This window comes from Antechinus flavipes, chromosome 2 (assembly GCF_016432865.1).
Source record: "Antechinus flavipes isolate AdamAnt ecotype Samford, QLD, Australia chromosome 2, AdamAnt_v2, whole genome shotgun sequence".
Classification (NCBI taxonomy): Eukaryota; Metazoa; Chordata; class Mammalia; order Dasyuromorphia; family Dasyuridae; genus Antechinus; species Antechinus flavipes.
In genome coordinates, this window is record NC_067399.1 from 152,783,134 (window position 1) to 152,797,608 (window position 14,475).

Here is a 14,475-nt window from a genome sequence, read left to right on the forward strand (position 1 = left end):
AGACTCCAGCTGTTTGGGGCTGTACTCTTCACCCCTGGTGTTTTTAGCTTCTCTGCTGCCGGAGCAAAGTATCTAATCCTGTAGCAAAGCTCTCCCCGCAGAGAAGGCTGCGATCACACCCCACCCCCTCTCCGCTCTACTCGGCTCTGAGCTGCTATCTGTGCTCTCGCTGCAGCTGCTGGCCGCAGACTGCTTCCGATTTAAGTACCGTCCCCGCCCTCGCACAAAAACAGACCTTTCTTGACGAGTCTCAAGGATGGTTTCTCTTGGTAAGTAAATGTATGTTTTTTTTTAGTCGAGCATTAATTCAGAGGCATGAAATGAAATGGATAGTGAGAGAAAAACACGGAGGTTACACAGGAGTGTATTTCCTCTCCGCCATCTTCACCAATAAGCATTGCATCAATTCCATTGAGTTAACACTAGGATTCTAACAATTAATCACCATGCTAAACTAGATAACCATTGTCTCATCAATTCCACTGAGTTAACACTTTGTAAGAATTCTTGTTTCAAGTTCAGAGTTCTGACCCATAAGAGGTCAAGAGCAAGCTAATGACATTCTAAGATACCAAGAAATTATAAAATCAAATCAAAAGAATGAAAAAAGAGGAAAAAAGGTTTACATAAGACATAACAGCTACTCCATTGAAGTACGGTAGGTCTTGGAATACTATATTACATAGAGAGAGTAAAGGAATAGAATTTAATATGTCCCCAAATCAGAGATAATAATTGTGGTCTCAAATAAAATTAAAGTTAAAATAGATTTAATCAAAAGTGAAAGATAAACTATATTATGCATCAGCAATATTATTTAATGATATTTTAGATCATTTTAAGTACTGAGATAGTATGAAATACCTGAGTATATACCTATCAAAACAAACACAGGAATTATATGAACATAAAAATAAAATGTTTTTTATACAAACATATCTAAATAATTGAATGAATATTCATTGTTCATGGGGAAGTAAAGCCAATATAATTTGAAAAATGACAATTTTCCCAAATTAATATATTTAGTCAATGTCACCCCAATTAACTCACTAAAATTTATTTTACTGACTTAGACAAATTAATAACAAAGGTCATTTGATAGAACAAAATGTCAAGAACTTTAAAAAGACCAGGGGCAATAGAATAAGATGCAAAGGAAGTCATTTCATCAGTATCTGACCATATACTAAAAAGAGAGCAATTGCTGAAGTATAAAAAAGATAATTTTGATTATTTTAAATTAAAATCTTCTTGTATAAATAAAGCCTGTGCAACCAAGAATAAAAAAAGGAATGCAATATAATTGGGGATGGGGGAACAACAAATTTACATAGACAATTTCTCAGATAAGATTGATTACATCTGGAAATTGCTGTGGTGAAAATGATGAGCTAGTTGAACTAGAAAGAACATGAAAGACTTGAACTTATGAAGGAAGATGCTATCTGCACCCCCAGGGAAATAGATAACAGGATGAAATAAGCATAGTATAGTCCTAGACATTTGTGTATGAGTATACATGTATATCAATGTGTGTTTGCATATATCTATGAGTATATGTGACTATATATGGTCTATTATGCATGTGACAATTTTTTCTTTTTTTTTTTCATCTTAAAAATAAAATAAAATTTTTAAAAGAATATAAATTATCTTTTTAAAAATTTTTTGAAAGAAGATGATAGAAGTTCAGTTGCAATATTGCCTCAAAAATAACCAATAATCAATGGAAAGAAAATAAACTTAAAGAAAGCTTAGAGAAAAAAATAATAACAACTAAGTCAAATCACAAAAAAAGCATTTGAAAATAAAACTTGTTGGAAGAATATAAACGTATATTGTGATGACCACGTATTTAAAATCATCCGGAGTCAGGAATTCAGGTTAAGGGGAAAATCTTCAATATTTATTGAAGTGAAGAGATGAATAAGGATTGTGATAGCAATATGGGCAGCTGCGACAGGAAGCCAACTAACAGAGGGGGATCTGAGCTGAAAGGCCATCGCAATGGCAATGCGAGCAGTCTCTCTTTCCCCTTCCTTTTCCACTCTCCTGCCTCCACCCACCAAAATCATCATTTCCTATACAACACATCAGGACTTGCACAAAGAGTGGGCAGGGGCCATTCTTTCTCCAAGCTTATATATTAATAGAGTATGGTTCAATTACTATTTAGCCTCATGTGCTTGGGACTTCAGTGCATCAACCCGAGCCTCAGCCCTTTACAATATATAAAATGGAAAATATCTATAAGGCTTTCAATGACAGAGACTTCAGTTTTGGAAGAAAAAGTAGCTATGATATTTGAATTCTAACACCCTAGTTTCCAGTAAGTTACATGAAGAAATAGAAGAATCCCTAAAGAAAATAAAGATAAAAGGAGAAACAATACTAGACCAACTATAAAGAGAGATTGTCAGTACTAGATTTGATACAATTTTGATGGCATTGAGGAATTAATGATAAAAAACATTTAGAAAAAATCACGGGCCTTATTATTTGACATAAAAAGACAACTAGGGAATATCACTTAGATCTCTAGGATCATGTGATCTTATTTTCACCCCCATGGTTTTCTACATTGTTTGTTTCTCTATTCTCCAGTCACACCTTCAGAGAATACACATAAGGTAGAGCTATCATTCAGTTCTGAATTCTTTGAGACAGTATGTCTTTGTTTTTATTTTGACCATTTTCAGCTGTGCCAATGAAACTAATCCTAACCTATGATCCTATTCTTGACCCCTCAGTTATTCAAACCATTCCTTCTCAATCTCTTCTCAGCCACACGCAAAGAAGACCATATACTTTATTTTTCCATGATCACAAATGTATGGCTGCTCTGTTTTAGAATTATGAAATCCTCTTATCAAAGCACAATTTATTGTCTTTTCATCTCCACCTTCTATAAAACTTTACTTTTCAACTCTACCATGACCTCCAATATCCGAAGTGTTCAATTCAATCCCTGGATATCTCCCTTGCACTAACCACTTTACCCTCTTTTTTCCATTTTGACCCCAGATGAATCAATTCATCTGTATACTATCCTCCTTGAATCTCTAGTCCCTTATCATATTACTGATTATACGCTGCTAAATCTCAAACTTGGAATCCTCCCAATATTCCTCACCTTTATCTTGTACAGCTGAATGAAGGTGAGAAAAAATAAGTACACAACCATTCTGACTGGGTCCATTACAAATGTATCTTATACAACTTCAAATAAGCTCTCACTTCACCTGGGCAATCCTACTTTACTTACTTTATCAATTCACTATTGCACTTTAAATAGAGGCTCATCCAAACATTTTTTATCCCTCTCAAACTTTCCCTGTCACCCACTGCCCCTGTTCTCTTAGTTTATATCCCTGTATCATATTTATCACAAAAAAAGAGACTGTTCTTTCTTTTCCCCTATATCTCATCTCTTATTACTCAGTGAATTTCTGCCACTATTTCTTCTTTCACCCCTGTGTCATAGGGGTACTGTGTTTACTCATTTAATCTAGAATACTCATGAACAACAAGATTAGTTTGACAAAAATCATGGATATATTCAGAAACTGCTAAATTGAAAATGAGAGGCTAAGTTTAGAGAGATGCAGGATTCTTGATTCAATAAAAAGGCAGATGAAATTCAGTTTTACCCTGATGACAACATTCCAAAGTGTTTTTGCAATGCCCTTAAGACTATAGGCCAAAGATTTATGGTACATCTCAACTACTCAATTCTGATAGAATCAAACTAGTAAATGATAAGGACCTGATCCTGGAACTGGCATGAGCTAAACATTTCTCTTTTTTTAATCAATGGTATTTAATTTTCCAAATGCATGAAAAGATAATTTTTAATATTCATTTTTGCAGGATTTTGCTTTACAAATTTTTCCACCTCTTTCCCTTTAAAATGTCCCCTTCCCAAGAGAGCAAGAAATCTAATAAAGGTAAAATATATATTACCTTTATGGCTTTAATTTCATAATCTGAAAATTGTTCATATCTTTTGATCATTTACCAATTGGGAAATGTATTCTTATAAATTTGACTCAGTTCTCTATATATTTTAGAAATGAGGCATTTATCAGAAATACTGGCTTCAAAAAATTGTTTTCCAGCTATTTTCCTTCTAATCTTGGCTGCATTGATTTTGTACCAGCAAAAAAAAATAATGTAATGTAATTTTTATTTTATTTTATAATATTCTCTTCTTCTTTTTGGCCATAAAATCACCCTTTTTCCAAGATCTGACAGGTAAACTATTATTTGCTCTTCTAATCAATTCATAGCATCACCTTTTATGTCTAAATCATGAACTCATTTTGACCTGGGTTAAACATCCCTTTCTTTTTTTTGGAGAAGGGCCAGTGCTGACCCAATTTTTTATTTTTATTTTACTTTTTTATTATAGCTTTTTATTTACAAGATATATGCATGGGTGATTTTTCAGCATTGACAATTGCAAAACCTTTTGTTCCAACTTTTCCCCTCCTTCTTCCCACTCCTTACCCCAGATGGCAGGTTGACCAATACATGTTAAATATGTTAAAGTATAAGTTAAATACAATATATGTATACATGTCCAAAGAGTTATTTTGCTGTACAAAAAAGAATTGGACTTTGAAATAGTGAAATAGTGTGAAGGAAATCCAAAATGCAGGTGGACAAAAAATAGAGGGCTTGGAAATTCTATGTAGTGGTTCATAGTTATCTCCCAGAGTTCTTTGCTGTAGTTGATTCAGTTCATTACTGCTCCATTGGAACTGATTTGGTTCATCTCATTGCTAGAGATGGCCAGGTCCATCAAAATTGATCATCATATAGTGTTGTTGTTGAAGTATATAATGATCTTCTGGTCCTGCTCATTTCACTCAGCATCAGTTCATGTAAGTCTCTCCAGGACTTTCTGAAATCATCCTGCTGGTCATTTCTTACAGAACAATAATATTCCATAGTATTCATATACCACAATTTATTCAGCCATTCTCCGATTGATGGGCATCCACTCAGTTTCCAGTTTCTGGCCACTACAAAGTGACTTGCCACAAACATTCTTGCACATAGAGACCCCTTTCCCTTCATTAAATCTCTTTGGGGATATAAACCCAGTAGTAACACTACTGGATCAAAGGGTATGCCCAGTTTTATAACTTTTTGAGTATAGTTCCAAATTGCTCTCCAGAATGGCTGGATGTATTCACAATTCCACCAACAATGTATTAGTGTCCCAGTTTTCCCACATCCCCTCCAACATTCCACATTATCTTTCCCTGTCATTCTAGCCAGTCTGATTGATGTGTAGTGGTATTTCAGAGTCGTCTTAATTTACATTTCTCTGATTAATAATGACTTGGAACACCCTTTCATATGGCTAGAAATAGCTTCAATTTCTTCATCTGAGAATTGTCTGTTCATATCCTTTGACCATTTATCAATTGGAGAATGGCTTGATTTCTTATAAATTAGAGTCAATTCTCCATATATTTTGGAAATGAGGCCTTTATCAGAACCTGGCTAAACACTTCTTAACAGTGTTCTCAACAGATCATCATTGATCAAATTTGAATGCATTGACTTCAAGTCAAAGTCAATACCTCTCAAGGTAAACTTCAAACTTAAAAGGAGGTTTTGAATTTTTTTAGGCCTATTATATATGATAAAGCCCTGGTCCTTGTTCTCCTATACCTGAGTATTACACTGCAGTGGCCCACATCTTATTACACAAAAACTTATTGAAGTCTTCTGGGCTACATGGCTAGAGGATGTTATGCCCCAGGAGATCAAATATACCTCTATTGTCCATCTCTATAAAAGAAAAGAAAATATGTTTGCCTGTGACACAATCATTTCTGGCAATATTCTTGCTAGAGTCCTCTTTAATAGGCTGATTCTTCCCCTGAAAAATGGTCATCTGAGAACCAGGTTATTTCAGAAAGGGATAAGAAATGATTGATATGATATTTGCTGCTTCCAAGAGAAATGCCAGGAGCAGAAGTTTACAATACCTTGTGGAAGATCATGGTAAAATTTGAATAGTTCATCAGTATTACACAACAGTTCCATGACAGCATGCTTGCATGGGTTCTGGATAATGAACAGTGCTCTCACATTTTCTCATTTACCACGAATCAGTGCTATATGCTTTTTCCTATGTTTTTAGTATGATGTTTTCTGCATTACTTTTAATAGGACAAAAAACATCAAAGTCAGCGTCAAACACAAAGTATTTACCTTGCAAATAATAAAAGACGAGTAAAGCAAAGGGAGAGTTGATTCATTTTTAATTGTAGATGATTGTGTATAACTTATAAGGCTGAGGTACAACTCACTTTGATTCTCTTCTATTTATGCTAATTTTGGCCTAACATTAACACTGAAAAAACAGAGATTCTCTTCTAGCCAACACTGCACCATCCATATGTGGAATCATTGGTTATAATAAATGGAGATATTTTGAATGTTGTGGATAAGTTCATTTTAATATATTTTGCAAGGATGTCCACATAGATGATGAGATTAATACATATCTTGCTAGAGTAAGGTGAGTGTTTGGGAGGCTCTGGAGGAAAATGTTGGAGAAGCCTCACAGAGCTATTGTGTTGACCTCACTGCTATATGCCTGTGAAACTTGGACAATCTACTAACTCTATGCCCAGAAATTGAATCACTTCTGTTGGAATTATATTAGGAAAATTCTGAATATCATCTAACAAAATAAGATACCAGACATTATGGTCCTTTCTCAAACTGAACTGAGAGTCATTCATACTTTACTGTAGAGAGTGCATTTTTAATAGGTTGGCCACAGTGTTCAAATTTCAAATGTTTATTTGTTGAAAAGATATTTTGTAGAGAATTCATACAAGGCGATTGCTCACATGGGGATCAGAAGAAGCAATGCAAAGACACTTTTAAGATCTCTGAAGAGGAATTGATTGTGAAACATGGGAGACATTGACACAGGAATGCTCAGCAGGATACGCCCTCATCAAAAAGGTATCATACTGTGAGAAAAGTAGAATTGTGGTATCACAAAAGAAATGTGAGATCAACATATTTGTTCATATGAACATATTGGAAATGTCTCCAATCCAAATGTCCATAAACTATTTATGTTCAATCTGTAGTAAAGCCTTTTGAGCTTATATTGGTCTGATTAGCCACAGTTGGACATCCTGTACCTTCATCCCAACATACTGGTCTAATTTAGTCCTGTTTGAGAATGACCAGAAACCAACAATTATTACAGTCTATTTTGCCCAACTTCTCTACTGAACTCCTATCTCATATTTCCATTTGTCTTTCAGTTATTAAAACTGGATTTCCATAAGTTTTCAAATAGAAATGTTCAAAGTAGAACCCATGATCTTTCCCCTTTAAATGTTCCCCCCTCCTACCTTGCTTTTTATTGTAGAGAAGAATGGCATTCTCCTAGTTCTTCAGGCTCAAAATTTAGGATTTATCTTTAATTCTGCATTATCTCTCAAGCCCATATGTAGTATAGTAGCAAAGCCTATAAATTCATTTTTGCAACATATCTTGAATATGGCCCCTTCTCTTCTCAGGCATTACTATCACTATAGTATAATTTTTTTATAATTTTTCCTTAAACTATTGCAATAGTCTACTATGTGCTAGACACTAAATCTGCCCTTGAGGAATTTATGCTACCAAATAGTGTGCTTTTATATAGACATTTAGAAAACCAACAGGAACCAGATACATCTTAACTAAAGGGAAACAAAATTGGAAGATTATAATTTCTTGGGTAATTAAGATCCTTTACACAATGTAGCACTTGAGGCTATTCAAAGCAAAGTGGGATTCTGAGAGGAATGAGTGTATTTGAAGAATTGTAAATATCCCATGCAAAGTCATAGATATCAAGAATAGAGTAAAAGCAGAAAGTACAGTATTATATAAGGAATAGCAAAAAAGTCAATTTGAGGTAATAAATGGGTAGTTAGGATGAAAAAGTATGTTTTAATATGGGTCTTCCTTCAAGCCATATATAGATCAATATAGATTATAGTTTCATAAGAAATATAATCAAACTTGTTACATATGTAATTCATAATGCAAAGAACATTAACTTGGAACTCTCTACTTAATGGTAGATATAAAGTCTCAAACATGCAGTAAAAGTCAGATAGAGTTGATGATTGTGAGAGAGAAGATCTTGGTTCTTCTTGTATCTAATTTTCAGAGTGAAGATCCATAATACCACTTCCTCTTCAGGTTTTTGAAGGAAGGGAGAGAGGAACTCTGGGAAGAAACTGACATGAGATGATAATCTGCTATACTTAACTTGTTACATAAAACTAAAAAAACTTTAGGGAATTTCCCCCTTGAATTAGGTCTGACTCTTTCTTCATTGAATTAATATACTTCATTCCCATCAGTTTTAGTTGGTATATATCCTCTATTTATAATTTCTTTGACTTGGATAAATGGGGTTTTTACTGTTTATTTGTTTTCATCATGAAACTAGTATCTTGGAGAAAAGGGATCACCTATTGGATACAAAGCTTGAACTTCCCTTTTCCTGTTAAATTAATAGCCATCAGAAATTTAATTTGCATATTAAAATGTTTCCTTATATTAATATTAGAAAGAGCAGATATCATTTTAGTGTGTATCTCTTCTCTCTGAGGAAATCAAAGTGACTAAATTTCTGGCTTTAATTCCTGTATACTCCTTCTAACGTCATTAATAAAAATATAGTTCTCAAGAGTTACAAGTATCATCTTCCCATATAACAATATCTTTTGATTATTTATCAATTGGTGCATGAATTTATGAATTTAACTCAGTTTCCCTCCATTTTTGAGAAATGAAGCTTTGAAAGTCTTTATTACAATTACTATTGCTAACTAAATTTCCCCTCATTTATTCTCTCCTTATACCATGTCACTCCTCAGAAGTATTTTAGTACTGACTACTCCCTCCCTCATTATGCCTTCTCTTTTATCCCTTTTCCCCTTCCTATATCCTATTGTCTTCCTATTTTCCTGCACAGTAAGATAGATTTCTATACCCATTTTGGTTTGTATGTTATTTCCTCTTTGAGTCAGTTCTGATGAGAGTAATATTCACTCACTTCCCCTCTGCATCCTCTGCTCCCTCTCCACTGTAAAAGCTTTTTCTTGTCTCTTTTTTATGGTAGATAATTTGTACCATTCTTCTTCTCCTTTTTCCTTTTTCCAAGAACATTCCTCTCTCACTCCTCAATTCCATCATTTTTAAAAATTGTTTCATTTTTTTCTGATTGTAAATCTATATTAACTTTTAAAATACACATTTCTTTATGAATCATTTTGGAAGAGAAAAATCAGAACTAAAGGGGAAAACTATGAGAAAGGGAAAGAAAGAAGTGAACATAAAATGTGTTGATTTACATTCAATCTCCATAGTTCTTTCTCTGGATGCAGATGGCATTTTCTATCCAAAGTTTATTGGGATTGCTTTGGATCACTAAAGCCCTGAGAAGAACTAAGTCTTTCACATTTGATCATCACACAATCTTGCTTTTACTGTATACAATGTATATCTGGTCCTGCTTATTTCACTCAGCATCTTTACAGGTCTTTCTAAAATCTTTTCTGAAGATTTCTAAAATCACCTTGTTCATCATTTTTATAGAATGATATTCTATGTTATTCATATACCAAAAATTATTTAACCATTCCCCAATTGATGGGCATGTACTCATTTTCCAATTTTTTGCTACCACCAAAAGAGCTGCTCCAAATATTTTTGCACATGTGGATCCTTTCCACTCCTTTATGATTTCTTTGGGATACAGACTCAGTAGTGGTATTGTTTGAACAAAGGTATGAACAATTTTATAGCCACTTGGGCATAGTTCTAAATTGCTCTTCAGAATAATTGGATCATTTCACAACTCTACCAACAATACTTTAGTGTCCTGGTTTCCCCACATCCCTTCCAACATTTATCATTATATTTTGCTGTCATCTTGCCTAATCTAAATGGTATGAGGTGGTACTCTAGAGTTGTTTTAATTTGCATCTCTCAAATCAATAGTGATTTAGAGCATTTTTTTCATATGATTATAGATGGCTTTAATTTTGTCATCTGAAAATTTTCTGTTTAAATCCCTTGAACATCAAATGATATGAACAGACAATTCTCAGATGAAGAAATTGAAACTATTTCTAGCTATATGAAAAGATTCTCCACATCATTATTAATCAGAGAATGCAAAATAAGAAAACTCTGAGATACCACTACACACCTGTCAGATTGGCTAGAATGACAGGGAAAGATAATAAGAAATGTTGGAGGGGATGTGGGAAAACAGGGACACTAATACATTGTTGATGCAATTGTGAATACATCCAGCCATTCTGGAGAGCAATTTGGAACTATGTTCAAGTGGCTATAAAATTGTTCATGCCTTTTGATCCAGCAGTGGTACTACTGGGCTTATACCCCAAAGAGATACTAAAGAAAGGAAAGGGACCTGTATGTGCCAAAATGTTTGTGACAGCCCTGTTTGTAGTGGCTAGTAACTGGAAAATGAATGGATGCCCATCAATTGGAGAATGGTTGGGTAAATTGTGATATATGAATGTTATGGAATATTATTGTTCTGTAAGAAATGACCAGCAGGATGAATACAGAGAGATTTGGAGAGACTTGCATGAACTGATGCTAAGTGAAATGAGCAGAACCAGGAGATCATTATACATTTCCACAACAGTACTGTATGAGGATGTATTCTGATGGAAGTGGATTTCTTCAACACAGAGATCTAACTCATTTCACCCAAAGAAAGAACACTGGGAAATGAATGTAAACTGTTTGCATTTTTGTTTTTCTTCCTGGATTATTTTTACCTTCTGAATCCAATTCTTCCTGTGCAACAAGAGAACTATTTGGTTCTGCACACATATATTATGTTTAGGATATATTGTGACCAATTTAATATGTATAGGACTGCTTGCCATCTGGGGGAGGGGGTGGGGAGAGGGAGGGGAAAAGTCGGAACAGAAGTGAGTACAAGGGATAATGTTGTAAAAAATTACCCAGGCATAGGTTCTGTCAATAAAAAGTTATAATTATGGGGAAAAAATCCCTTGACCATTTATTAATTGGGGAATGACATATTCTTATAAATTTGATACAGTCTTTATATATTTTAGAAATGAGACCTTTATTAGAAACAATCACTGGCTATAATTTTCCCCAGCTTTGTACTTCCCTTTTAATCTTTCTTGTGTTGATTTTGTTTGTGCAAAAATGTTTTAAGTTAATGTAATCAAAGTTATCCAGATTGCATTTCATAATATTCTCTAGTTCTTCTTTGGCCATAAATGCCTCCTTTTTAAAAGATCTCATAGATAAATTTTCCTTTGCTCTCCTAATTTGCTTATACAATTACCCTTTATGCCCAAATCATGTATTCATTTTGAACTTATAGGCTATGAGATATATTTCTATGCTGAGTTTCTGGCATATTATTTTCCAGTTTTCTTGCATTTTTGTGAAATAATAAGTTCTTATCCAAGAAGGTAGAGTTTGGGGGTTTATCAAATACTAGATTACTATACTCTTTGATCTTTATGTCATATGTATCTAACCTATTCCACTGAGCCCCCACTCTATTTCTTAGCCAAATGGTTTTGATGACTGCTGCTTTATAATATGATTTTAGGTCAGGTACTGCTGGAGCATCACCCCTTGTATTTTTTCATTAAAATTTCATTATTTAAAAAAAGATATTGCCCCTTCAGATTTAACTCACATCTGTGCCATCTGTCTATTAACTTCTAACTGCCATAATAATGAGAAAATTTTAATCAGTTATAGGTTAATAACTATGTTAGTAACTTTCAATGGTCAGAAACTTTTCTGTTTGCTGCTCATTTCCCTAGTCTATTCCTTAGTTTTTAACCCTTTGTTAAACTAGGGCTCTGTTTCAAGGGTGGCAGGCATGTCTCAAGCTTCAGGGAATTTTTGTGCAGCTGTTTTCAGAGATCTTTCTGACCACAAACACTCTTTTCTGCCCTGGGGCTGTTAGAACTGTTTCCACCCCATTGCAGTTGTAAGATCTAAAGTGCTAGGGCAAGAGAATCCTGCTTTGCTGAAGCTAGGACTAGGGCTGGGGCCTGGCCTGCCCTGGTGCAACCTGTGCTGGGACTGGACTACATCCTGGGAGTGTCACCTTGGTATTACTGACCTTCTCCACTAATTTCCCAAGTTTTCCCCTGGTGTTCCTAGGCTTAGAGCTTTCAGCCCCTCTGCTGATTCAGATTCAGATTCAGAGATTTCCCCTTACTGATGCTGAGACCCAACCTTGGGCTGAGGCTGAGCCAGGGTTGTATGGTGCACGCTGAACTACTTCCCTGGTGTCACAGAACTTTTCAGCTACCCTTTCAAATGCTCTTTGGTTTCTGGGGGCTGAGAGGTCTGGAAGCCACCAATACTTCAAGTGATTCAGAGGGAGATTAGGGCCAGGGGTACACCAGTTCAACCTGCACTGGAACTGTACACTGGAGTCCTGCCCTATTGTTAGAGACCTTTTGTACTAACCTTCTAAGTTGCCTTCAATTGGAAAATATTCAATTCCATCTTTTTGAGTTTTCTAATGCTCTAAAGTTTGTTTAGAGTCATAATTTAAAGGAATTTGGAGAAGTTTTGGGAAGAAGTTGGGTGAGTCCCTGCCTTTACTCTGCCCCCTCTTTCCAATTTTTTGCTAATTTTATTTTATTTATTTATTTATTTATTTATTTTTTGCTGAGGCAATTGGGGTTAAGTGACTTGCCAGGGTCACACAGCTAAGAAGTATTAAATATCTGAGATGAAATTTGAACTCAGGTCCTCCTGACTTCAGGGCTAGTGCTCTATCCACTGCACCAAATAACTATCCCATTATTTGCTAATTTTTAAAGGCTGCTTCTAGGACACAGAGGAGAGTATCTCTTCGGCAGGGTTACAGGGGCTTCTCACTGACTGCACTGGGACCAGTGATGCAGATTTCCTACCATGCTGGTTGTGTTTGGCCAAGTCCCACCTCTTATGCTGTGATTCATGGCTCACTATTTACTTTCTGTAGTTGTGATGGAGGTCTCATGGCTGGTCTACTGATGCATAGCCTTTTGAACCATGACAAAGTAGTTAATACTGCTGTATTTTAACTAAAAGTCTCCTTTTAGGTTCCCCACACCAAGCTTCCCTGCACTGAGCCTCCCTACACTATGCCTACCTGTACTAGGCCATGTTCCCCTTGCCTAATTGAGATAGACCCTTCCTGAAGTTCTTCCAATATATCTTAGCTTGAAAAATTCTTACACTATGAATGTATATAAGTTCTGTAATTACAAAATCCATTCAGAAGTTTGATGTAGTGTTGATTCTGAGGGAAACAATCAATGCCCTGACTTTTCTCTGCCACCTTGGCTTCCCTACAACTTATATTACTAAAACAAAGTAGAGGATCATAAAGCATAGACTATTCTTCTTTGAATAAGACTTGGGTTCAAAATCCCACATTTGTAAGATTCTGTTTGTGATCTACTGTAGCCATTGGCAAATTACTTCACTCATGATTCCCAATTCTTTAATTTTAAAAGGACAATAAAATTTCTAATAATAATAACAAAAATATGTAATACATCTTTATCTATATCACAGGGATGGATTTGATGGCAAAATGAGATGAGTTATATAAAGTTGATAGAAAACTTAAATTCACTATAATAAAAGCAAAGTAGCTACAAAGCCTTGAAATAAGAACTCAATTCCATTTTTGCTTCTGACAACAAGCAATCAATAAGTGCCTGCTTTGTGCCAAGCGCTCTAGTAATCAATGATACATATCCCTTATGTGATACTGGTAAAATCCCTTAGCTATCTGTCCTTTAGGCAAAGCTCTAAGATCATAAGTTACAGAAAATGTGTTTGCTTATAGAGATACAAAGATTTTCCTCACAGGGGATGTCATTATGCTAATCAAATCATAAGTCCAGTCCCTAATCTTAAATCACTAGTCATTTCTTAGAATACCTCTGGAAAGATACTTCTTTGCACAAATTAGAAAGAGCAATCTTAAATATAGATTCGACTTAGACCTTTTTGTTCTTGATCAGTCATTGTTAGTTGTGTCTGAGTCTTCATGACCTCATTTATGTTTTTTTTGTCAAAGACACTGGAGTGGTTTGCCATTACCTTTTCCACATCATTTTATAAATGAGGAAACAGGCAAATAAGGCTAAGTGACTTGTGCAGGGTCACAAAGCCAGTGAGTAGAAGAGCCCAGATTTGAACATAAGAAGATAAATCTTCCTGAGTTCAAACATAGTATATCATCAACTGTACCACTTAGGTACCCTAAGACTTAGACCTATAAGTCATTAAAATTTCATAGAGGGAAATAGGAGAGTGTCTGATGGTCTCAAAGTATCTTTGCCTCTATAAACCTTTAGGTAGACACATCATAATAAGAGG

General features: G+C 34.9%; 1 pseudogene; it reads right to left on the minus strand.

Moving 5' to 3' along the window:
* Positions 1 to 14,475, minus strand: part of LOC127546505 (la-related protein 1B-like) — a 43,980-nt pseudogene that overhangs the window by 15,551 nt on the left and 13,954 nt on the right.